This window comes from Nerophis lumbriciformis, linkage group LG02 (assembly GCF_033978685.3).
Source record: "Nerophis lumbriciformis linkage group LG02, RoL_Nlum_v2.1, whole genome shotgun sequence".
NCBI classification, from domain to species: Eukaryota; Metazoa; Chordata; class Actinopteri; order Syngnathiformes; family Syngnathidae; genus Nerophis; species Nerophis lumbriciformis.
The window spans coordinates 34,389,304-34,413,819 of NC_084549.2; the positions used below are offsets into that span (position 1 = coordinate 34,389,304).

A 24,516-nucleotide genomic window follows, 5' to 3' on the forward strand; every position below is an offset into this window, starting at 1 on the left:
GAGCAGCCATACTTGCTTTATTCATCTCTTTCATTCAATTACAACCACAATACCTTTCATCGTGTCTTCCAATATATATTCTGACATACCGTGTGACTCATGTTTAATATTTCAACAAATGAAAGTGAAATTAAAGAAAGTACTTGTGATCACTGGCATGCATTAGGGAGCACACACAATCCAGTGTTGAGGGTATCCTCGCAGACAAAATGATTCATCACGCTGCAGAGGGATTAGTTCAATAGACTCCTCTCTCTGTTCATTAGACTGTGGCAAGTTTTTCCTGGAGAGTGTTACTCACACATGCTTTATGCAATTATGCAGCTACGTATTTCTTCAGCTTAGTGGTACAATTAACTAGATTTGTACAGCCATGATGTTATTTTCAGTTAAATCAAAACTGGGATCATATCATATACATCTGTTAGGTTTCTGAAATTATGTATACAATATACACTATATTGCCAAAAGTATTGGGCCACCTGCCTTGACTCACATATGAACTTGAAGTGCCATCCCATTCCTAACCCATAGGGTTCAATATGATGTCGGTCCACCTTTTGCAGCTATTACAGCCTACTCAGTGGCCTAGTGGTTAGAGTGTCCGCCCTGAGATCGGTAGGTTGTGAGTTCAAACCCCGGCCGAGTCATACCAAAGACTATAAAAATGGGACCCATTACGTCCCTGCTTGGCACTCAGCACCAAGGGTTGGAATTGGGGGTTAAATCACCAAAAATGATTCCCGGGCGCAGCACCACTGCTGCCCACTGCTCCCCTCACCTCCCAGGGGGTGATCAAGGGGATGGGTCAAATGCAGAGGACAAATTTCACCACACCTAGTGTGTGTGTGACAATCATTGGGACTTTAACTTTAACTTTAACTTTAACTCTTCTGGGAAGGCTGTCCACAAGGTTGCGGAGTGTGTTTATAGGAATTTTCGACCTTTCTTCCAAAAGCGCATTGGTGAGGTCACACACTGATGTTGGTCGAGAAGGCCTGGCTCTCAGTCTCCGTTCTAGTTCATCCCAAAGGTGTTCTATCGGGTTCAGGTCAGGACTCTGTGCAGGCCAGTCAAATTCATCCACACCAGACTCTGTCATCCACATCTTTATAGACCTTGCTGTCATGTTGGAAGAGGAAGGGGCCCGCTCCAAACTGTTCCCACAAGGTTGGGAGCATGGAATTGTCCAAAATGTTTTGGTATCATGGAACATTCAAAGTTCCTTTCACTGGAACTAAGGGGCCAAGCCCAACTCCTGAAAAACAACCCCACAATATAATTCCTCCTCCACCAAATTTCACACTCGGCACAATGCAGTCCGAAATGGACTGTTCTCCGGGCAACCTCCAAACCCAGACTCGTCCATCAGATTTCCAGATGGAAAAGCGTGATTCATCACTCTAGAGAACGTGTCTCCACTGCTCTAGAGTCCAGTGGCGACGTGCTTTACACCACTGCATCCGACGCTTTGCATTGGACTTGGTGATGTATGCCTTAGATGCAGCTGTTCGGCCATGGAAACCCATTCCATGAAGCTCTCTGCGTACTGTACGTGGGCTAATTGGAAGGTCACATGAAGTTTGGAGCACTGTAGCAACTGACTGTACAGAAAGTCGGCGACCTCTTTGCAGTATGCGCTTTCAGCATCCGTTGACCCTTCTCTGTCTATGTGGCCTACGATTTCGTGGCTGAGTTGCTGTTCTTCCCAAACTCTTCTTTTTTCTTATAATAAAGCTGACTTTGGAATATTTAAGAGCGAGGAAATTTCACGACTGGATTTGTTGTACAGGTGGCATCCTATGACAGTTCCACACTGGAAATCACTGAGCTCCTGAGAGCGGCCCATTCTTTCACAAATGTTTGTAGAAACAGTCTCCATGCCTAACTGCTTGATTTTATACACCTGTGGCCGGGCCAAGTGATTAGGACACCTGATTCTGATCATTTGGATGGGTGGCCAAATACTTTTGGTAATAAAGTGTATGTTGTTTTTTCATTCATCACATGTCCCTTTGGGGTCCTATAAGCTTATCCCAGTTGCCTTTGACTGGTCGCTGTGGACGTATCAGACTCTTTGTGGTTGTAAAGTACCAAACCCTGCGCTTTGTAGAACGTTACAGCTAATTTATGGATTTTTCTGTCTTCACAAGCTGCACATTCCGCCAATAATATTAGCCTAGTCACATCAGACCAATGAAATTGACGAACGAGTCACAGTGGACCAATGAAATTGTTCACATTGAATCAAACACACTCACACAATCATTCAGTCAGCCATAGCCACACGGCATAGCCCCAAATCTGAAAATGATCATGTTTAAATATTCCATGCGTCTTGCAGACGTGTGCAGCCAATAGGTGGGTGTTACGTTCCCTGATGGCTCAGCATCTAGGGACTATAGGGGAACGCAACATAAAAGTGTATAAACCAAATGAGTTGTAAAAAAAGACACCGAAGCCAAAAATTGAAAACAAAAACTAGTGTTATTGAAAAGTAACCAATGGGGGGGGTTACAACAAGACACAACACTAGCCTAGCTTGGGAATACAGGTGCTGTCAAAGAAATGAACAAAACATACCAAAATACACCTCTAGAAAAGAAAAGGTAAGCTGACTAACTGAAGCTATTTAATTAGCACAAACCAAAAACCTACCTATCTACTCTAGCCAAAGAGGGGGTCCAAAACATACAAGGGTGACAGCCACCACTAAGCCTGGTGTCTCTATACACAAACAAATCCTACGTGTGTAGTGTATAGAGGCCTCTGTCTTACCTTTCCCAAGACTAGGCTACAGATACTTACAAAAGTTTAAAGGTCAAGAAAAATGAAGACAAAAAAAAACAACAGGTGGCACAAGTGTAGCAAAAAGCTTAACAAAAATGATTACCAAACAAGATAGCGCCAAAGACAAAGTAGTGTCTCTCAAAGTTCCACACCACATGTCAGAAAAAGAATCCCCCCTTGATCCAGTGGTGAGCAGGTGATTTTAAACAGGCTGGGAGGATGAATGGTGGTCCGGGATTGGCTGGCTGATTAACAGGTGAAACGAGGAGCAGCTGGGAACAGGAACCGGTTGATTGGCAGCGAATGAGTGTGACCTGTACAAATAAATAGAAGAAGAAACACAAAACAAACAAACCACCACTACGTGGAACGTAACACGCCCACCAACAAAAATGAACATAATTGTTCATTCAAACAGGTCGTTATATCCACGGTTACATTGGAAAAAAATAAAAAATAAAAAAAAATAAAAATAAAAAAATTATATATATATATATATATATATATATATACACACATACATACATACACATTAATTCACCCACACTCGGGACAAGGTGTCAGCCATTACATTTTCTGACCCTTTTTTGTGTTTAATTTCTAAATTAAAGTTTTGCACAATGAGTGCCCAGCGCATCAGCCTTTGGTTTTGATTATACATTCGGTGCAGAAATGTTAACGGGTTGTGATCTGTATAAACAATCACAGGAACAGAACTAGATCCTACATATACTTCAAAGTATTGCAAGGCTAATAATAATGCTAATGCTTCCTTTTCGATGGTGGAGTAGTTTATTTGGGGTTTAGTGAACTTCCTTGAAAAGAAACACACGGGGTGATCAATCCCATCCGCACTTTCCTGCAGCAACACCGCACCAGCCCCTAACGCACTCGCGTCAACCTCTATTTTGAAAGGCTGGGCAAAGTTGGGAGCAGCCAAAACTGGAGCACTGCAGAGCAAAGCTTTACAGCTGTCAAAAGCCTTCTGACACTCCAAGGACCAGTTAAACACGCGGGAGGAACTTAACAAGTTTGTTAGAGGGGCCACAACAGTGGAGAAATTCTTACAGAAACTACGGTAGTAGCCAGCCATACCGAGAAATCTGCGGATTTCCCGCTTGGACGTAGGGGCAGGAAATTCAGAGATGGCCGCTATTTTGGCCTCTTGAGCCTTACCGGTCACTTTACTCTGCAGTAAAGTTGCCCAAATATCCTTAGGCCAGCGTAGAGCCGTAGCAAGTCGTTCAAATGTCTGAAAGTATGCATCCACCTCGGTTTCCCTGAATTCTGGAATACACACTTGTCTCCTGATATCATATGTATCTAATATAGGTGTGGGATTACTCTGAGCGGTAGACTGCACAGCAGCCATTTCCAGCTCCAGCTTTCTCAGCCTTATCTTAGTGTCAGCCTCAATTTTAGCAATTGTTAGCTGATGTTCAAACGCCCGTGCCTCTCGTCTGTCATTTGCCTCATGTTCGAGACGAACCAACCGGACCTTCAGCCGAGCCGCCTCTACCGAACCACTAGTCCGGGAACTGACTGGTGAAAATCCTTGTAATTTAGGGAGGGTAAGTGGTACTCTGTCTACGGCCTCGTCATCTAAAACAGGAGGACTACAGACAGAAGCACCCACTGTTGCATCAGAGTTGGGAGCACCTGAAGACAGAAAAAACACACCAAGCGTGACTAGCTGGTCCCACACCTTAGACTTTATGTCCCTTTTCAGAGAGACATTACTAATGTCTATGTCATAGTGTGCCGCAATCAAAATTAAATCTGCCTTACGGCAGCTATCAAATACTTTTTCTGATGGTTTACAAATAAACTCATCTAAGTCAAATACACGTGCCATTTTGGTCTACCGCACACACAAGTACACCAAACAACTATAGACAATTCACATTCAAAGAAATTAAATTCCAGGACAAGCCCCCAATTTATGTTACGTTCCCTGATGGCTCAGCGTCTAGGGACTATAGGGGAACGCAACATAAAAGTGTATAAACCAAATGAGTTGTAAAAAAAAAACACCGAAGCCAAGAATTGAAAACAAAAACTAGTGTTATTGAAAAGTAACCAATGGGGGGGTTACAACAAGACACAACACTAGCCTAGCTTGGGAATACAGGTGCTGTCAAAGAAATGAACAAAACATACCAAAATACACCTCTAGAAAAGAAAAGGTAAGCTGACTAACTGAAGCTATTTAATTAGCACAAACCAAAAACCTACCTATCTACTCTAGCCAAAGAGGGGGTCCAAAACATACAAGGGTGACAGCCACCACTAAGCCTGGTGTCTCTATACACAAACAAATCCTACGTGTGTAGTGTATAGAGGCCTCTGTCTTACCTTTCCCAAGACTAGGCTACAGATACTTACAAAAGTTCAAAGGTCAAGAAAAATGAAGACAAAAAAAAACAACAGGTGGCACAAGTGTAGCAAAAAGCTTAACAAAAATGATTACCAAACAAGATAGCGCCAAAGACAAAGTAGTGTCTCTCAAAGTTCCACACCACATGTCAGAAAAAGAATCCCCCCTTGATCCAGTGGTGAGCAGGTGATTTTAAACAGGCTGGGAGGATGAATGGTGGTCCGGGATTGGCTGGCTGATTAACAGGTGAAACGAGGAGCAGCTGGGAACAGGAACCGGTTGATTGGCAGCAGAGGCAGTGAATGAGTGTGACCTGTACAAATAAATAGAAGAAGAAACACAAAACAAACAAACCACCACTACGTGGAACGTAACAGTGGGTTGCATCCATCCATCCATCCATCCATTTTCTACCGCTTATTCCCTTTGGGGTCGCGGGGGGCGCTGGAGCCTATCTCATCTACAATCGGGCGGAAGGCGGGGTACACCCTGGACAAGTCGCCACCTCATCGCAGGGCCAACACAGATAGACAGACAACATTCACACTCACATCCACACACTAGGGCCAATTTAGTGTTGCCAATCAACCTATCCCCAGGTGCATGTCTTTGGAGGTGGGAGGAAGCCGGAGTACCCGGAGGGAACCCACGCAGTCACGGGGAGAACATACAAACTCCACACAGAAAGATCCCGAGCCCGGGATTGAACCCAAGACTACTCAGGACCTTCGTATTGTGAGGCAGATGCACTAACCCCTCTTCCACCGTGCTGCCAATAGGTGGGTTGCATATGACGTCATATCCCTTTTTCTTCTTCGCGGCTAAATTCTCACAATGGTCAAGCAGCTTGACCGTAGCATTAAAACAAGTGAGAGTGAGTGTACAGTTTGAGCAGAAAATGTCGTATTGCTGTTCTGTTTTGGGGTGTTCCAGTGGTTCAAATAGAGAGATAGGAAAGGGCTTTCAAAGAGTCCCAAAAGAAGAGGTTTATAAAAGTAATAAAGTCAGGGAAAAAACGAAAGTGCGTGGATGAAAATGGCTCTTAAAAAAATCACTTTCATCCTCTTGTGGAAAACAATCAGACCGCTTGTGTCTGCAGTGATCACTTTGTAAAATGTTTGTTTGAACATTTGATTTGTTTGAGAAACTTTCTGTGATGCAATCGCATGTATTCTCTACTAAATTAGTAGTATTCAATAGCAGAACTAAACGTAAAGAAAGGACAAGAGATCACATTAGTTGGTGTTATTTTGTGGTTTGTAGTCTTGATATTGCAAGCAAACATTGCTGATAAACAGGGACAAAATATGAACTTCACAGCATAAAAAGCAACTGCAGACATGAATTGTAGATGAGACTAATATTTGTAGCAGAAATTTTAACTGCAAACAAACATATCCTTTTTCTCATTAGTGTCACAATCACAGCAGTACGGCACTCGTTATGTCAATCAAATACGTTGCTTAGTGATGCACAAATAAGTCAAATTTTGTCTTTCACCGATTAATGCTTAATTTGTGGACCCCTTCAAGTATAAAGATGTTTTCTTCTCTGGGTGTTAAATGAAGTGAGGTTGAGGTGAGCTTTACTGTCTTGGTGATGATAAATGGTTTAAATCAGGGGCGTTTAACGTACGTCCCACGGGCCGGATCAGGCCCGCAAACAGGTTTTATCTGGCCCGCGTGATGAGTTTGCCAAGTACCAAAATGAGTTGCATTTTTTTTTTAAATAAAAGAGACTGCTGTTCTAAATGTGTCCACTGGATGTCACAGTAGCAATTATGTTAGGATTAGCAAGAGGTACAAAGTAAAGTGTGGCTGCGGTTCCTCTCCCTCGACCCAAATGAAACTTAAAACCTGCCGTTTTATGTCTTCTGCTTCGAACACATTGTTATTTGGCACCCTTACTCCCTCATAATGCCTCTGACAAAAACGAGAAAACGTAACCCTTTCGAATAGTTTTTACCTGTTTCTTACAGTTTGTTGAGTTAGCACAGGATTGATACATGGACATGACAAAGGAGGTATTTGATACCTCAAAGAGTTTACATGTCGTGTTTTTTTGTTCAATCCCAGAAAGACTGTGATTTAAAGTTTAATCCTGGCTTTGTAGATACACTCAGACAAAGTCTAAGCTCATTGTGTTTTTGAAACTGCACCAATTGCCTCAGAATTTTCAACAAACTTGAAGTGTTTTGTCCAGACAATTATTTGTGATTTGTACATTTTCATAATGTGCATGTTCTATTTTTGGCCAAAGTAAAACAAAGAAAACAACCTGGTGTTGTCTTTATTTTGAAGTTATCATGCCATGATTTTAACATTCCGGCCCACTTGGGAATAGATTTTTCTCCATGCGGCCCCTGTGCTAAAATAAGTTTGACACCCCTGGTTTTTTGATCATTAAAAAAAAAAAAAATCTTAAGAATGTAAAAATCCACTCCATCCAACTTTAAATATTGTTTTCATAATCGATTATATATTTGCCTCTCAACCTTTCAAAAAAAGGCCCAAATCTGCACTGATGCAGGTAAATAAACAGTAGCCTAATGTGGCTCTAGACCATTGCCTGAAACCAGAAAGTGCCCTGATGTGCCTCCAGGTCACGTGTTTGTGTCCATAGGTTAAGTGAGTGCGGTTTTTATCTAGGTATGTGTCTATAGTCTAGGAATGATGGTAAGTAGTAGCAGGATCTTTTGTGACGATAAGTGATAGTATGACAATATGGACCAAGCTCATCCCACACGGTCCAGAGACTACACATTTTTACTGACTAAAAGTAAAGTCAAACAGCACTAGCTAATGAGCTGAAATCCCAGGGCTGTCAACTTATTGTCGTAAGCATCAGGGACACCAGCTCGGTACTAAATTCAGAACTTTTAAAGGTACCAACAGTTCATTGTTACTACCAACTCAGTCATGTAAAATCAAACGGTACCATATTTTAATACCTGTGTTGCACATTATGTCACGTTCGGTTGGAGATGAAACCTGCTCAAACATTTGGAGGGCAAACATGCATATTCGTAGCATATTGCCTCTAAGTGATGTTGCAACCCAACATTTTCCATGCCAACAAAGCAAGCGAGCTCTCAAAAGTATGATTCCACTTTTTCAAATGTGATGCCGATGCAGATTGCGCTGGCTGCAATATTTGTGAGACTAAGTGCAAGGTCAGTGGTCGGAATACTTTATCTGAGGAGGACCGAGTAAACACAAGAGTTATCTCCAGGCTGAAGAGTGCAGATTCTTCTTCTTCTTCTCGTGTCACTACATGGCACCCCTCCAGTACTCCACACACCCTCTTGTCTGGTTGTTGAGGACACACAGATCTTGTTGGTTGCACTGCTCAGGCAGACAAAAAGACTCATGGTCTACTTTTCTCCTCATTCACACACTGCAAGAAACCTCCTAATTGACCCATTTGTTCATGGATACCTTGCAACGTCCAGTTTCTTATCTTAAGCAATTTAGGCTAGACTCGAATGGCCACTTTCCCTCTGACCGGGTGGAAGAGATTCATTTGGACAGAGAGAGGATTTGTGTGAGGCGTTCTCCAGATGGCTGGACCAGAGGGACAATCTTTTGCTGTGAGGGCTTTCAGTCAGGACTTGTACAGAATGGAGGAAGCATGCCTTGATTTTAATTTATTTTCTGCTGCTTCTTGGTCAAACAGAAGGTGACGAGGGCCTGTTTCTTGTTTGAACTTCTCTTTCTGAGAGAGAGCCTCACGTCTGATGTAGGGACACCAGATAAACATCATCAGTTTCTGTTGAATTCGAGCACCCAGTTATAGCCCTGCAGGCAGTGTTTAGGGCAGGGTTGATCTACAGCTACAACTTCTGCATTCGGCACTGTTGGCACACCTGCATCCGGGAGCATCGTCTGGAGCCAGAAACACAGGAGAAGAAACGGTGTTAAAATTTGGTGATGGCAATGAAGATCTACGTCTGCCACAGGTAAATCATCCTAATGTGTGACCATGCCACATGTCCGCTGTTGGCGTGATCCCAGGATGCACAGAAGGTAGGCAAAGTGAAAGCAGGGGGTCCATTTATTAGAACCCAGGCAGAAAAAAAAGTAACACAGGTTAAGCAGGAACTCCAAAAGCAATAGAACACTTTGGCACAGAGAAACTCATGAACCAGCATTGAAGGAGCGAACAAGGTGGAACATAATATAACTGATTAACAATGAAGAATAGATGTGCTGCAAAACACAGAGACCAAACAGGAAATACTGGCAAAATAAGATTACCGGGACAGACTATAATACCAAACACAGGACAATAAAGAACAAAGTCCAAACTGTCATGTGGGATACTGACATATGGCCTGATTTACTAAGATACAAAGAGCGCATGGTAAACAGCGTGTGCAAACTATAAAATTGCATGTACTATTAGTTCGAGTGTTGTCTGCGATATACTAAGACTACGTGTGCAATTGAAAAGTGGTGCAGACCGCTTTATTGAAATGAGGGTTTTGCGTGTACTATACAAGGCATCATCACGGAGAGGCTGTTATTTATTGCACATTCATGCTATCATGCTTCTACATGTGGCATTTAGCTATGTTTTCAAACATGCATCAGACATGTACCACTTTTAATGGCCATTTTAGAAGCAGTCATGTAGTGGATCTACATTAAAACTACTCGTTTTTTTGTTTTTTTCAATCAATCAATCTTTACTTATAAAGCCCTAAATCACGAGTTTCTCAAAGGGCTGCACAAGCCACAATAAGATCCTCGGGTCAGATCCCACATCAGGGCAAGAAAAAACTCAACCCAATGGGATGACAATGAGAAACCTTTTTACCACCGAAGGTGCGTTCATTGGAGAGAGGCTACACTTACTCCGGCTCAAGACGCATAAAAATGCACACTTAAAATAAGTTTTTATACAAGAAATATTTGTAATAATATATATTCTATGTGTAATAATAACATCATTAAAAATATTAAATGACACCAAAACGATAAATCAAATTAGTTTTATTAAGTCATCATCTAGCAGCTGTAAAATTATAAAATTATGTTGCTGAATAGACAATATGTTAAATATGTTTTTTTTTCGGACCGTCCCAAATATGTGGACACACATGTAGGAGCGTCTGTCAATCGTCTGTCCATCGTCTGTATGTGCAGCGCGAGCACCAATCCTTCAGCCGTGTGCAGAAATGTCAGTTTGCACGTTCTTCTGACAGGTGCTAAATAAAATGCAAAATAGTGCTCACAGAACGGTGATGAGTGTTGATTAATCACACTGCGTGTGCTAAATAGTTGTATATTTGCATTTTCTCCTTCCAGTATTGTGGCCGTTTTGACCATCAGCATATATTTTGCATTATAAGGAAGACACAATGGATTACATGCCTTATTCTGCTCATGTAACAGATACAATTCACTTTGCACACATTTATTACATCAGGAATGCGTGTGCTATCAGGTTTGCAAATATTTTAGTACACGCAAACCTTTAGGCCCATACTGTTTGAACTGACATCAGCTTGGCATTTCAACTTGCATTAATTGTCATTATTAAGCTTGTTTTATCATTGACATCATAACATTTATTACCACATTAACACATACAAAAATGGTACCGTGGAACACCAATAATGATTCCCAGTTATCGGATGTTGGTACTATATCAGTTCAAATCTGAAAAGGTACTCATCCTTATCCATTACATTTGGACAGACTACCAAATTGGAGAACCAGACATTTTTATAGGGTAATGGTCAGATCAGCAGACAGCTAGAAGTGACAAAGATATTGGTTTATAAACATAGTGAACATAACAATGTTGACTTATGGCCAACTAGCAATTGTAAGGAGTAAGACGATCTACAGTAGATGTATCGGTCCAAAATCTATACCGTACATTTATGTATGACAAGGTATTTGTATCACCTCAAGCTATAACCCTATCCTGCAATGTGTGATCTTTATGAATATAAATGTTTAATCTCATGTAATATTAATTTAATCTAACATCATATTTTTTGTTAGTTTTAAAAAGGAGAGTGAAATGTAATTTTCACAACTTTCTGTTTGCCTCTTCATGAGCTTGACTATTGACCAAATAGCTAAATAGTTTGTGTAATGGAGCAGCTCTTCAGATGAAAAAGATCTGATAATTTCCATGCCACTAAGAGACGTCTCATTTGGCAGAAGTCATATTTATCAGTTGGAGACTGACTTTATTTGGTGCTTTATATCACTCATTGGGAATTCATTTGAGATGAATGTCATCAGCACAATTCCGAGTCTTTCGTCATACATATTTTATAGCATATACCAATGCTATATGTCACCAGGAGAGGTGATAATCATTCCTAACAATCACGTTTTCCTTTGATAACAAGATAACCCCTTGTAAAGGTAAAATATTAAAAAGAATGAATCATGCTGTCTTTTAGAGCTTTATTGTTTGTTTTGTGTTATGAGATTGCCTTTTAATGCAAATTTCTGGGCTTCTTTTATAGATGTTTTTATGGATACATTAAATTACCGATCCTAGAGGAAAAATGAAGCGAAGCTAAAACAAATGCACTTTCAGAACACAATGTGTATCCCTGGTGAAAAATGCATGTGAATTATAGATGTAATGTAATATAACAAAATTGGCTGCGATCTTTCTGAGTAGATTACACAACTCACAACTTCCTAAACATAAAGTTTCTCTTTAGAATTGGAATTTAGTTGCCTAAAATGCTTTCACCTTGCAAAAAATTTGAATCATGTCATATAAGAAAAGTACAAACGTTTGTATAATATAGCATTTCAAGCGATATCATTTATTTGTCAAAATCAAAGCAGGTTGCATCTCCTGTTTGCTCCTGGTGAGCTATCTAATACTGGTATAAACAAACAAAATGTAAACATACCGTGGCCTGTTTGTGTACACAAACATCTCTGCAGCAGGCACGTTACTCAAACAACTATAAATCCAAAGTATCCAAGTTGGAATACAAAAAAGCAATTATTAGCAAGTAATTTTGTTTCATGTTCAAATCAAAACCAACCAAACATTATTCATATAGCACTTTTCATGCACAAGCAAGGGGCAAGGCAAACACAAAGTGCTGTAAAAAAAAAAAACAAGCAAACAGAAAAAAAGAACACGCACACACACATACACACACACACACACACACACACACACACACACACACACACGCGCGCGCGCGCACACACGTCACACACATGCATGCACGCACACACACACACACGCACGCACGCACGCACACACACACACACACACACACAGCACTATTGACAATAACAAAACATGATATGGCACTGAGGAGTTGAGGAAAAATGACAAATTAACGCCATCTAAAAATGTTTTTATAAAACATATGATAAAATATATGTACAAATAAAATATAAATTATATAAATATTACATTAATAAATTAATAGAAACATAACATTGAGATACTAATAGTAATAATGTTAATAATTAGGATAGTAAACAACACAATCAAATAATAATAAAAAAAAATCATAAGAGTTTAAGATAATCAGTAAACATTTTTTTTGCTGTATTCAACAAATGATACAATGTTTATTATGGAACTGAGGCATTGTTTCTGTCCGTTTCTATTCCTGTACTTATTCAATTAGGTGTGAATCACAAATACACATTTATAGTCACATACACACAATTATTCATACATACACACATAGGTACCTACGCTCCCACATACATACACAAATACAGTACATACCTACAGACTCAAAGTTCGTACATCCACACGTACATTCACTGTACAAACATGCATATACACGTACTGTACATACTGTATACATTCACTGTACAAACATACATATACACACACTGTACATATACAAGTACATATACATACATACACTCATGCATATAATCACGTTTCATCAAACATATATTAACGTTGTTGCTCTAGAGTAAACTGGGTAACACATGGCACACTGAGCTTAACCTATTTTACTACAACAATCTACAAGGTTAATATAGTTGGCTTCTCTTTCTTCCCCTCCATTTATCTGTTTTCTTTTGTATTTCAAGTTATCATTACATATATGTATTGTTGCATTTGAACAATTGTATTGTTGATTATAGAGGTAATTATTGTTATTATTCATTATCAAGGGTGCTATTTGTATTGGTATTTGTATTGCTCCATTTGTAGTGTAATAATGTTCATTGTCACTTCTGTATTATTATTTATTTCACTAACTGCTTTTTTGCCATCACTTTTACCATCATATTTGTACATATCCTATTTGCTGATGTTGTTCTATTGTTGTTGTTGTTGTTGTTGTTGTTGTTTTTGTCTCTCTGTCTTATCCTCTTCTTGTCCCCACAATTTCCCCCTCCGTCTTCCTTTTTTTGTCTTTCTATCCCCTCCTGCTACGGCCCGGCTGCACCAAATAATAATATAAATCCATTTAATAAATTAAAATACAAATAAGGCAACAAGAGAAGTATACCACACTTCTCTTTTGTAAAGTACATTTGTACAGCCGATATGGGCATCTACATCAACAATATGATTTGCTGGACAGGACAAAAATAAAAATAAAAAAGGTGTTCATCACACATCCTGTACTTGGAGCATTCTACCTAATTAAAGCAAAGTGCTGTCCCTTAACTAAAACAGGGTTTAATAAAACACTCAAACATGCATTTGTACTTACCGTACTTTATATAATGATTCGTTTGAACCCAGGGCATTATTTGAGATAGTGATAAGATACATAAATACAAAATCATCTTTTATAGGGTATTGAGAAGTAGCCGTCCCCAATCGTGACCCCGAAATGTCAATTTATGAAAATACGGCTGAAAACATTTTTAGATTTGTTTCAATGGTCCATCCATCCATCCATTATGATTAAGTTTAAACAGAGGTTGAAAGACATAGATTTATTGTCGGTTTATTTTTTAAATTAAAAACTGTGTTAAAAAAAATCATGCCCCTAGTGTTTATGTCATTATTAACAGAAGAGTTGGCTCTAAATTTGGGCCACACCCCTACATTTTTTACTAGAAAGTGACATTTAATTTCTGCCTCTCATGGCTGCATGGTAAGTAACTTAATCCTATAGTTTTTTTCTTCAATAAATGTGTTCTAAAGTCTGAAAATTTGTGTGCATCTTTAAAAACTGTCATTTCCGAACAAATATCCGACTTACTCCCGGCAATGCGGACCAAGCTCTGACACTGATCATACAGGGAGCAGACCGACAAGAGAGAGACAAAATGACATGGACAATTGTTTAATCCTACCATTTTGAAATATTGTGTTCACAAAGTCTTAAAATAAGTGATTATTTTCAAGAATCAGCATTTCAATAATCTATTTGAAGTAAATAAGCATGTTCTTAATGTAATGCTTCTTTCTCGCAGTAATTGTAGATTTCAGAGAGAAAAAAGGTCAAAGACTACGTTTACACCGCTGGCCAAAGTGGACCAAATCTGATTTTTCGAAATCTGAATTTTTATAGCTGACTGTTTAGATATATAAGTAACATGTGATCTTTATCAGACTCCAGTATAAACACGCACAGGCCCCAATGTGGCTCCAAGTGGCCTCGATGTGGCCTCAATGTCACTTGCGCAGTTCGATAAAGTGAAAACAAAGAAAGTTGACCGGATTCTTTAAATGAGCTAGGAAGTCACTACGACAGGAGAAAACATGGTCGCCACAGATCAGAGTGTTAATAGGTTTGGGAAGTGGCTGTTGTGTGGAGGAAGTAGTTTTTTTGCAAATAATAATTGCAAATAATCATTAACTTTAGAATTTGATGCCAGCAACACACGTGACAAAGAAGTTGGGTAAGGTGGCAATAAATACTGATAAAGTTGAGGAATGCTCATCAAACACTTATTTGGAACATCCCACAGGTGAACAGGCAAATTGGGAACAGGTGGGTGCCATGATTGGGTATAAAAGTAGATTCCATGAAATGCTCAGTCATTCACAAACAAGGATGGGGCGAGGGTCACCACTTTGTCAACAAATGCGTGACCAAATTGTTGAACAGTTTAAGAAAAACCTTTCTCAACAAGCTATTGCAAGGAATTTAGGGATTTCACCATCTACGGTCCGTAATATCATCAAAGGGTTCAGAGAATCTGGAAAAATCACTGCATGTAAGCAGCTAAGCCCGTGACCTTCGATCCCTCAGGCTGTACTGCATCAACAAGCGACATCAGTGTGTAAAGGATATCACCACATGGCATACTTGCCAACCTTGAGACCTCCGATTTCGGGAGGTGGGGGTGGGGGGTGGGGGGCGTGGTCGGGGGTGGGGTGGGGGGGCGTGGTTGGGGCGTGATTAAGATATATATATATAAAAAATATTTGACTTTCAGTGAATTCTAGCTATATATATATTTTTTATTACATATATATATATATATATAATAAATTATTATTTATTTATATATATATAAATAAATAAAAGAAATACTTGAATTTCAGTGTTCATTTATTTACACATAAACACACACATAACACTCATCTACTAATTGTTGAGTTAAGGGTTGAATTGTCCATCCTTGTTCTATTCTCTGTCACTATTTCAGAACACACACATTATACAAATATACATTATAAAATCAATAAGAAAACGGGAGCTCTAATTTGGGAGTCTGAATTAGGATCAGAAGTTCCTATATAAACATTGCGCACTCACGTTGCCTTTTTGTATTGATTACTGCAGCTGTGCACTGGATTCATTCACAAATACAAACTACAACTCACAAACACTTTAGAGTTAGGCTCAACCATCAGAATGTGTACTTAAACTTATACAGATCACATGGATAGTATTCAGTGAGTTGATTCACCAAAACTAGCCTGTTATACAGGAGGAAAAAGCACACAGGACGTTTCAATTGTTCACAGACTGGTCGCGCTCATCAGAATGACAAGACACTTCCGGTCTGCAGGTGATAGCATTGAATTGGGAAGAAACGCCCTACTGCCCCCTACTGACCAATGTGAATACTGATAAATGTGTAATGACAGCTCCAAAAACGAATTCAAACCACAAAATAAAATAAATAAATCAACACAAAAATGTGACACATTATGGGTGGGTCACATATGCATGTACAGTAGATGGCAGTATTGTCCTGTTTAAAAGTGTCACAACATTGCTGTTTACGGCAGACGAACTGCTTTACGTAGACGAAATGCTGTTGTTGTGTGTTGTTACCGCGCTGGGAGGACGTTAATGAAACTGCCGTACAATAAACCCACATAAGAAACCAAGAACTCGCCCTCGATCATTAGCTGTTTAAATTGTGGGAAAGCGGACGTGTGAACAGGTTGTCAACACGTCACTCAGGTCCGCATGGAGCTGGAGGGGGCGTGGCCTCCAGCTCTGCCTGAATTTCGGGAGATTTTCAGGAGAAAATTTGTCCCGGGAGGTTTTCGGGAGAGGCGCTGAATTTCGGGAGTCTCCCGGAAAATCCGGGAGGGTTGGCAAGTATGCCACATGGGCTCAGGAACACTTCAGAAACCCACTGTCAGTAACTACAGTTGGTCGCTATATCTGTAAGTGCAAGTTAAAACTCTTCTATGCTAGGCGAAAACCGTTTATCAACAACACCCAGAAATGCCGTCGGCTTCGCTGGGCCTGAGCTCATCTAAGATGGACTGATACAAAGTGGAAAAGTGTTCTGAGGTCTGACGAGTCCACATTTCAAATTGTTTTTGGAAACTGTGGACGTCGTGTCCTCCGGACCAAAGAGGAAAAGTAGTCCAGACCTGTGTCCCATTGAAACTGCGTGGCGCATTGTGAAGCCTAAAATACCACAACGGAGACCCCCGGACTGTTGAACAACTTAAGCTGTACATCAAGCAAGAATGGGAGAGAATTCCACCTGAGAAGCTTAAAAATGTGTCTCCTCAGTTCCCAAACGTTTACTGAGTGTTGTTAAAAGAAAAGGCCATGTAACACAGTGGTGAACATGCCCTTTCCGAACAATTTTGGCACGTGTTGCAGCCATGAAATTCTAAGTTAATTATTATTTGCAAAGAAAAAAATAAAGTTTATGAGTTTGAACATCAAATATGTTGTCTTTGTAGTGCATTCAATTGAATATGGGTTGAAAAGGATTTGCACATCATTGTATTCCGTTTATATTTACATCTAACACAATTTCCCAACTCATATGGAAACGGGGTTTGTATATATATATATATAAATAAACATTGAGTTAAACGACGTCCTTGTTGTCTGTGACTTCTTCTCCCTGTACACGTAACACCCACCAGTCAAAAAGTTTGATGAGATGGGTCATAAATAAATGAGAGGTGGGGGCCATGAATCAAAATTTGAGAGAAGCGACAGACTATACCTTTGCGCCCGCACGTGACGTCTTGAGGCTTGACCACAAGACGTCACGTCACCCATCCGTCAAAAAGTTTCAAAAGTCATTGACAGTTGGGGGTCATAAATCTAAATTTGAAAAAGCGACAGACTATACTTCTCTTTCTGGTACATGTTAAACACAGGACTGAACAATCTATCAGTAACTGTTGAGATAGGGAGTGTAGGATTCAAAAAGCTTTTTTCTACCTACTGCTTTTTGGACAGGTTGACTTTTGGAACTGTAAACATGCAATGTACTTCAAGTAACTTTGTTACGCGTGTTCCAAATGAACTAAACCATCACCATGACCATACTGGAAGAGCACCAATGATGACAGATGCCAACTGTAGTGTTTAACTATTGCCAATATTCACCACATTAACCTTTGCCATAATTTGCTTACATGTTTAAGAGTACCAGGGGAGGCTGCTGTAGCAGTGCCAGTGTTACAGGCAACCCCTTTCGGATGACAGCTGTTTGGTCATTAGCAAACTGCTGCAGCTCAGGTCCTCTTTCACTTGGAACATAAACATGCAGCTGCTCAATGCTGAAACAAGTTTGAGGCGGGCATCACATCCATGGGACCAGTGATGAGTAATAGTGGTATAGTTTCATCTGTTACATCTCAGGGGCAATTTTAAACAATGTAAATGACCAAACAGAAGCTATTTTTTATAGCTGTAGTTTTGTTTTATCTCCTTGCTTTGAAAATACAGTAATTTTTTTACAATCCTTGCATTGGTCATTAGAGCATGTGCATTTCACCAGGTAGATAATAGGGCTGCAATGATAAATCCATTTAGTTGACTAATTCCTCCAGCCCTCACACAACCCGGGAGGGAAGTGGCAGAAAATTGATGGATGCATAGAAAAAAGCTTTGATTTATAATAATTTGCTTTGATTTATTGTTAAAATCCAGACTGCCTGGAATGCCCAGAACTTTAAATACACAGACATTGTTTCCACACGGTTGATGCATTAGAGCCCTGCATGTAAGAGCGGTGATGAGTGGGTGCCGTGATCTGTGTGACGGCGAAAAGCGGAGTTTTGTATTTATTTATGTAATTGTTTTTATTAATTGACACATGTTAAAAGTGCAATTTTTTATGTTGATGATGTGCATTTATATGAAAATAAGAATGAAGATTATGGCAAACAGAATGATGGTTGTTTATTTCAACTATTGTCTCTAAAATAAGCATTGAAGCTATAAAAAAACGCCTGATCTACTAAGATCCAAATACCATGCGCTAAACAGTGTGTGCAATCTATAAAATTGTGTGTACTATTAGTGGGCGTGCTGCGTCCGATCCACTAAATTCCAGGTGTTCTTCATAACTGGTGCAGACTACCTTATTAAAAATAGGTTTTTGCGTGTGCTACACAGCATTCACCATGAATACAGTGAACATTTACTGCACATTTCACAGTATGTTATCATGCTCCTACTTATGGCATTTTGCTACAAAATAGGCAGCAGACATGTACCACTTTTTATGGGCATTTTTAAAGCAGTCTGGTGCATTCACATTGAAACCTACTTTGTTTTTATGTGCGCTGCTAATGCGCTCATGGCAGAGAGGGTGCACTTACTTTGCTCAAGAGGCAAAACAATGCGTACTTCATATTGAAGATATGTTAATAATATATATTCTAAATTAAAAAAACAAACACATATAAAACAACTTCAGCAGAAACTAAAATGCACCACGGTTTTAATCATCTCCTTAACTCATCACCAAGCATGCAGCTATAAAAATATAAAAGGATGTTGCTGTATAGACAAAACATTTCTAATATATAGACTATGCAAATAGATTGACACACACACACACACACACACACACACACACACACACACACACACACACACACACACACACACACACACACACACACACACACACACACACACACACACACACACACACATTCTTTGCTCCTGTCTGTCAGATCCTGTCGCCGTGTGTGTAACAGTGTCAGTTTGCACGTTCTTTTCAGAAGTGCAAAATAAAACGCCAAACAGTGCTCGCAAAACGGTGATGACTCGGGATGTCCAATAATATCGGACTGCCGATATTATTGGCCGATAAATGCTTTAAAATGTAATATCGGAAATTATCGGTATCGGTTTCAAAATTATCGGTATCGGTTTCAAAAAGTAAAATGTATGACTTTTTAAAACACCGCTGTGTACACGCACGTAGGGAGAAGTACAGAGCGCCAATAAACCTTAAACGCACTGCCTTTGCATGTCGGCCCAGTCACATAATATCTACGAGTTTACACACACACACACACAAGTGAATGCAACGTATCCTTGGTCAACAGCCATACAGGTCACACTGAGGGTGACTGTATAAACAACTTTAACACTGTTACAAATATGCGCCACACTGTGAACCCACACCAAACAAGAATGACAAACACATTTCGAGAGAACATCCACACCGTAACACAACATAAACACAACAGAACAAATACCCAGAACCCTTTGCAGCACTAACTCTTCCGGGAGAGCTACAATATACACCGCCCGCTACCCCCACCCCCACCCCCCACCTCAACCCCGCCCACCTCAACCTCCTCATGCTCTCTCAGTGAGAGCATGTCCTAAATTCCAAGCTGCTGTTTTGAGGCATGTTAAAAATAAAATGCATTTTGGGACTTCAATAATAAATATGGCAGTGCCATGTTGGCATTTTTTTCCATAACTTGAGTTGATTTATTTTGGAAAACCTTTTTGCATTGTTTAATGCATCCAGCGGGGCATCACAACAAAATTAGGCATAATAATGTGTTAATTCCACAACTCTATGTATCGGTATTGGTTGATATCGGAATCGGTAATTAAAAGTTGGACAATATCGGAATATCGGATATTGGCAAAAAATCCATTCTCGGACATCTCTAGTGATGACTGTTGATAAATCACATTGCACATGCGTTATAACAGTATATTTGCATCTTCTCTTCCCACTAGTGTGGGAACTTTGCTAATCAGCATATATTTTGCATATTAATGAAGACAGAGCCGCAAAATGGATTTCATAACTTATTCTGCTCACTGAACAGACGCAATCCACTTTGAACACGTTTAGTAGATCAACTTTGCGTGTGCTACTGTATCAATTTGCTCGTGTTTTAGTACACACAAACCTTTACTAAATCAGGCCCAAAGTGTGCTTTATCTGATTACTTTATTACTCCAACAAACTAATATAATAGATACAATAGATTTACATTTGCAACTTATATTTTATAGTATTATTGGATTAAATTGTATTAATTTATTCCCAACAGTGTATTATCTTTGTTTTGTTGCATGTCTCTTGACTGCACTTCTTAGATGCATGTGTGAGTTAGATCTTTTTTTGTCCAATCAGATTTCAGCTTCTATTTGACATTCAGAATCAGGAGTGCAAGCCCAATGTCACTTAAACTGTAATAGCAATGGGGCAATTTCTTTAGCCAATCAGACTCCACCTTGCAGGCGTACAATAACAATTTTTCTGTCCTCTGGTTAATCAGAGCAAACCTGTTGACAAGTTAAGGTAATAGTCTGTAATGATCTGCACAAAATACTGTAGATTTAAGTTATTTTAAGTATTCCACATCTGTTGTGGGTATAAAGTGTTTTATTTAATTGTTGACGTTTTTGTCACGTTAATGGACAAATGTTGATTTAAACTGCTCTAGATGATGTTGTAGTTTAGAGCTACATTTACAGGCAGCTTTTATCAGTGATCACCAATTACGGAATGCTTATTTGCACAAAAGTAACAGAAGGCGTATCTTTGATTATGTGTTCCAGGAAAAAGGGTTAACTGAGTTTCTTGCATTAGTAATAATAGTATTTGTACCAAATACAGTATGCAAAATGTCTCTCTCTCTTTGTAGTGCCATGCCTTGTTAAATTGTGATTTCTGTGTATTATTGATGGTTTGTACAATTGCCAGATACAAAATACACGACAAGGCCCGCCAGACAGAAACATTGCTCAGTAATAAACAAACATTTGAATATGTAGGTTGTAATAAAAACAACATCAAACATGTGAATATTGTAGCGTGCAAGGAAAGGAGGCGAAGGAGGAGTGTCAAAAGAGGGAGCTAACTGTTTTAATGACATTCAGCAACTTACAATAACCGAGGAGCAGTACTCTACATCCGTGCCTTTCTCTAGTCCAGTGGTTCTTAACCTGGGTTCGATCGAACCCTAGGGGTTCGGTGAGTCGGCCTCAGGGGTTTGGCGGAGGTCAAAACACACCCGACTCATCGTGTAAATAAAAACGTCTCCCTATCGGCTTTATGGATACGGCAACAGCAGAAGTCAGACTGATTTGCATATGTGTAATTTGTTGTGAGTTCATGCACTGTGTTGGTTTTGTTCTTTGAACAAGGTGATGCACGGTTCATTTTGTGCACCAGTAAAAAAACATAACATTATCTTGAATTAAAAAAAAAAACATCATTTTATTTTTCACTAAAGAAGGGTTCGGTGAATGCGCATATGAAACTGATGGGGTTTGGTATCTCCAACAAGGTTAAGAACCACTGCTCTAGTCTCTGCACAACAGCGGAAATGCGTTCCCTTCAAACCTGTCCGACCGGATCGCTCTAACCATAACTCACGTTCCGTGGGTGAATTAAGTTAACCCACTACACCCATAGTCAGTTGCTTAAATCAAATTAGGAATGTTTAAGACTACCCACACACCTTATCAAAAATGCAAAATGGTTGGTTCCATTTGGATAGGCAAACCTAATAGCAATGATGAAAAGGTAATAATTCTATTTGTGGCAGCATATAAAAAAGTTAGAAAACAAGCGTTGTCCTGACAGAACTGATTTGACATACATTTGATCTGTCCAATACATAAGAAATGTGACGATCTGTCACTTCATTTCTGTTTGTGCTTCCTTGTTTTGTTTTTATTTCCTATCCTATATTTTGGTTCTATTTCCTGCTTGTCCCGCTGAGCGTTGTTTCTCCCTTCACCTGCTGTTGATTGGCAGCCGGTCCACACCTGGTGCCAATCAGCAGGCTTCAATTTAGGCCAGCCTCCCGCGGTCCTCAGTGCTCGAGTATTGACTTTATGTTTGGACCTTATATGCACGACTGCTTCATTTTCTGTATAAATACATACAAAACATTAAAAAAATCCTCTTACCTGATCTTCGTCCTCCGGGTTCCTGCATCCTGGGGTCACTACTACTGCAGCCATGCGAGCTCCTAGCAGGAAAAGTATATAACAAAGTTATCTATTCTATATTGCATGATATAGAATGAGAAGACAAATTGAAATTGCAATTAAATTAGTCAATAACAATGAGTAATACAAATTTGACACGATACTTTGATTTCATATTCATAGTTATTTTTTTCTAATGACAGGTCTTCCACAATAAAAACAGTACTTGGTGTTGTCTCTGGCTAATGACGTCATCAGTATAGGACGGTGATTGAGGAGACGTGCCAAAGATGCAGTGATGGACAACTTTAAATGTTTGCCAACTCACATGTGACGACTGTCAAGGTTAGACATCTACGTTTTCAGCTAACCTGTTAAATTGTAACATTTATCAAACTTCGAAAAAGCTAATTGTTTTAGATGTGATAATGGCGTCAGAAGCTTAGTAGTACTGTACTAATTGGCATTTCCTCACCGTTTAGTTACATGCTGTACTTTTTCTGTTGTGACCCAACCTAGTTAGTTAGGGTCTTGACTCTTAAAATAATAAGAATATACGGACAATGTGAGGTAAAGAATTGTACTATGTTTTTTTTTAAACAAAGTGATGATAAGAATTTCACCACAGAAAAAGTGTTTGATACAGTACACTTAAATGACCACCTGGGGGCAGCACAATCTGTTTACAAATGGCCATGTTTAAACTTGATCAAACTAAACTATTTATCTCACCAGCAGTACGACATTGTAATTAGGCATTTGATGACAATATATGTAATTTATGGATATGGTTTGTTGAGTATTGCTTAGTTAATTTCAAATGATGGAGTTAAATGTAGTTACGATGTATTGTTTATATTACCTTGCATCATGCTCGAAAATGAGTAGGAAGAAGCCAAAATATGTCATCTTACCCTTTATCCTCAGCAAAGAAGAAGCAAAACAAGAACATAACAATAGATACGGCCTAAGAGTAAATACCATCAATTATGCATTAATGAATGCAGGAGTAAATGGAAAAGGCAACAGATGCAATATTTAATCATAGGCGTATAAATGACATAATATATTATAAATAAAAGCTGAACAAGGCTCTACATTCTAATTCTTCTTCATACATATATTTCTATACTTTGGAATTTAGAAAAAGAGGGTTCATGTTTTCTCTGTAACTTTGGACAAAGAACACATGAATTCACGCTAAATGATTGGCAACACTAAATTGGCCCTGGTGTCTGAATGTGAGTGTGAATGTTTTCTGTCTATCTGTGTTGGCTCTGTGATGAGGTGGTGACTTGTCCAGGGTGTACCGCCCGAATGCAGCTGGGATAGGCTCCAGCACCCACCGCCACCCTGAAAGGGACAAGCAGTAGAAAATGGATGGACGGATGGATGGATGACACAGCCATCGATGAAAGGCATATATAACATAACCATAGCAACCTAGGATATGCTCATCCTTGTTTATGTTTATGTTCATACTTCTTACACTGGATGGCGCTATTAGACTGCAAAGCCGCTCCTGTCCACAACCTGTGTTGAGTAAAATATAATACAATCTAACATAAATAATAATATCCAGAGGGTGGTTGTTCTTCCAATTTCATTCTTATTAAATGTAATATAACCCTTGGAGAAATACAATGTTTTTTTTTTTACATGCAACACGCAATCAAATTAAATAATATTATGCACACATGACCGCAAGACATGCATTGCAAGTCATCTTAATATTGCTTTTAACACTTGCAGAAGTTATGTTATTTGCTAAAAATGA

The 24,516-nt window shown here is 39.3% G+C and overlaps 1 protein-coding gene across 1 annotated transcript in view; it reads left to right on the forward strand.

The window, feature by feature from the left end:
• Positions 1-22,942: 22,942 nt before the first annotated feature.
• The window catches only part of cdh23 (cadherin-related 23), a 626,035-nt gene continuing 624,461 nt past the window's right edge, over positions 22,943-24,516 (forward strand). Inside the window, exon 1 of the mRNA XM_061961466.1 lies at positions 22,943-23,084. The gene's annotated coding sequence lies outside the window, so the exon portion shown is untranslated. The remainder of the gene's footprint in view (positions 23,085-24,516) is intronic.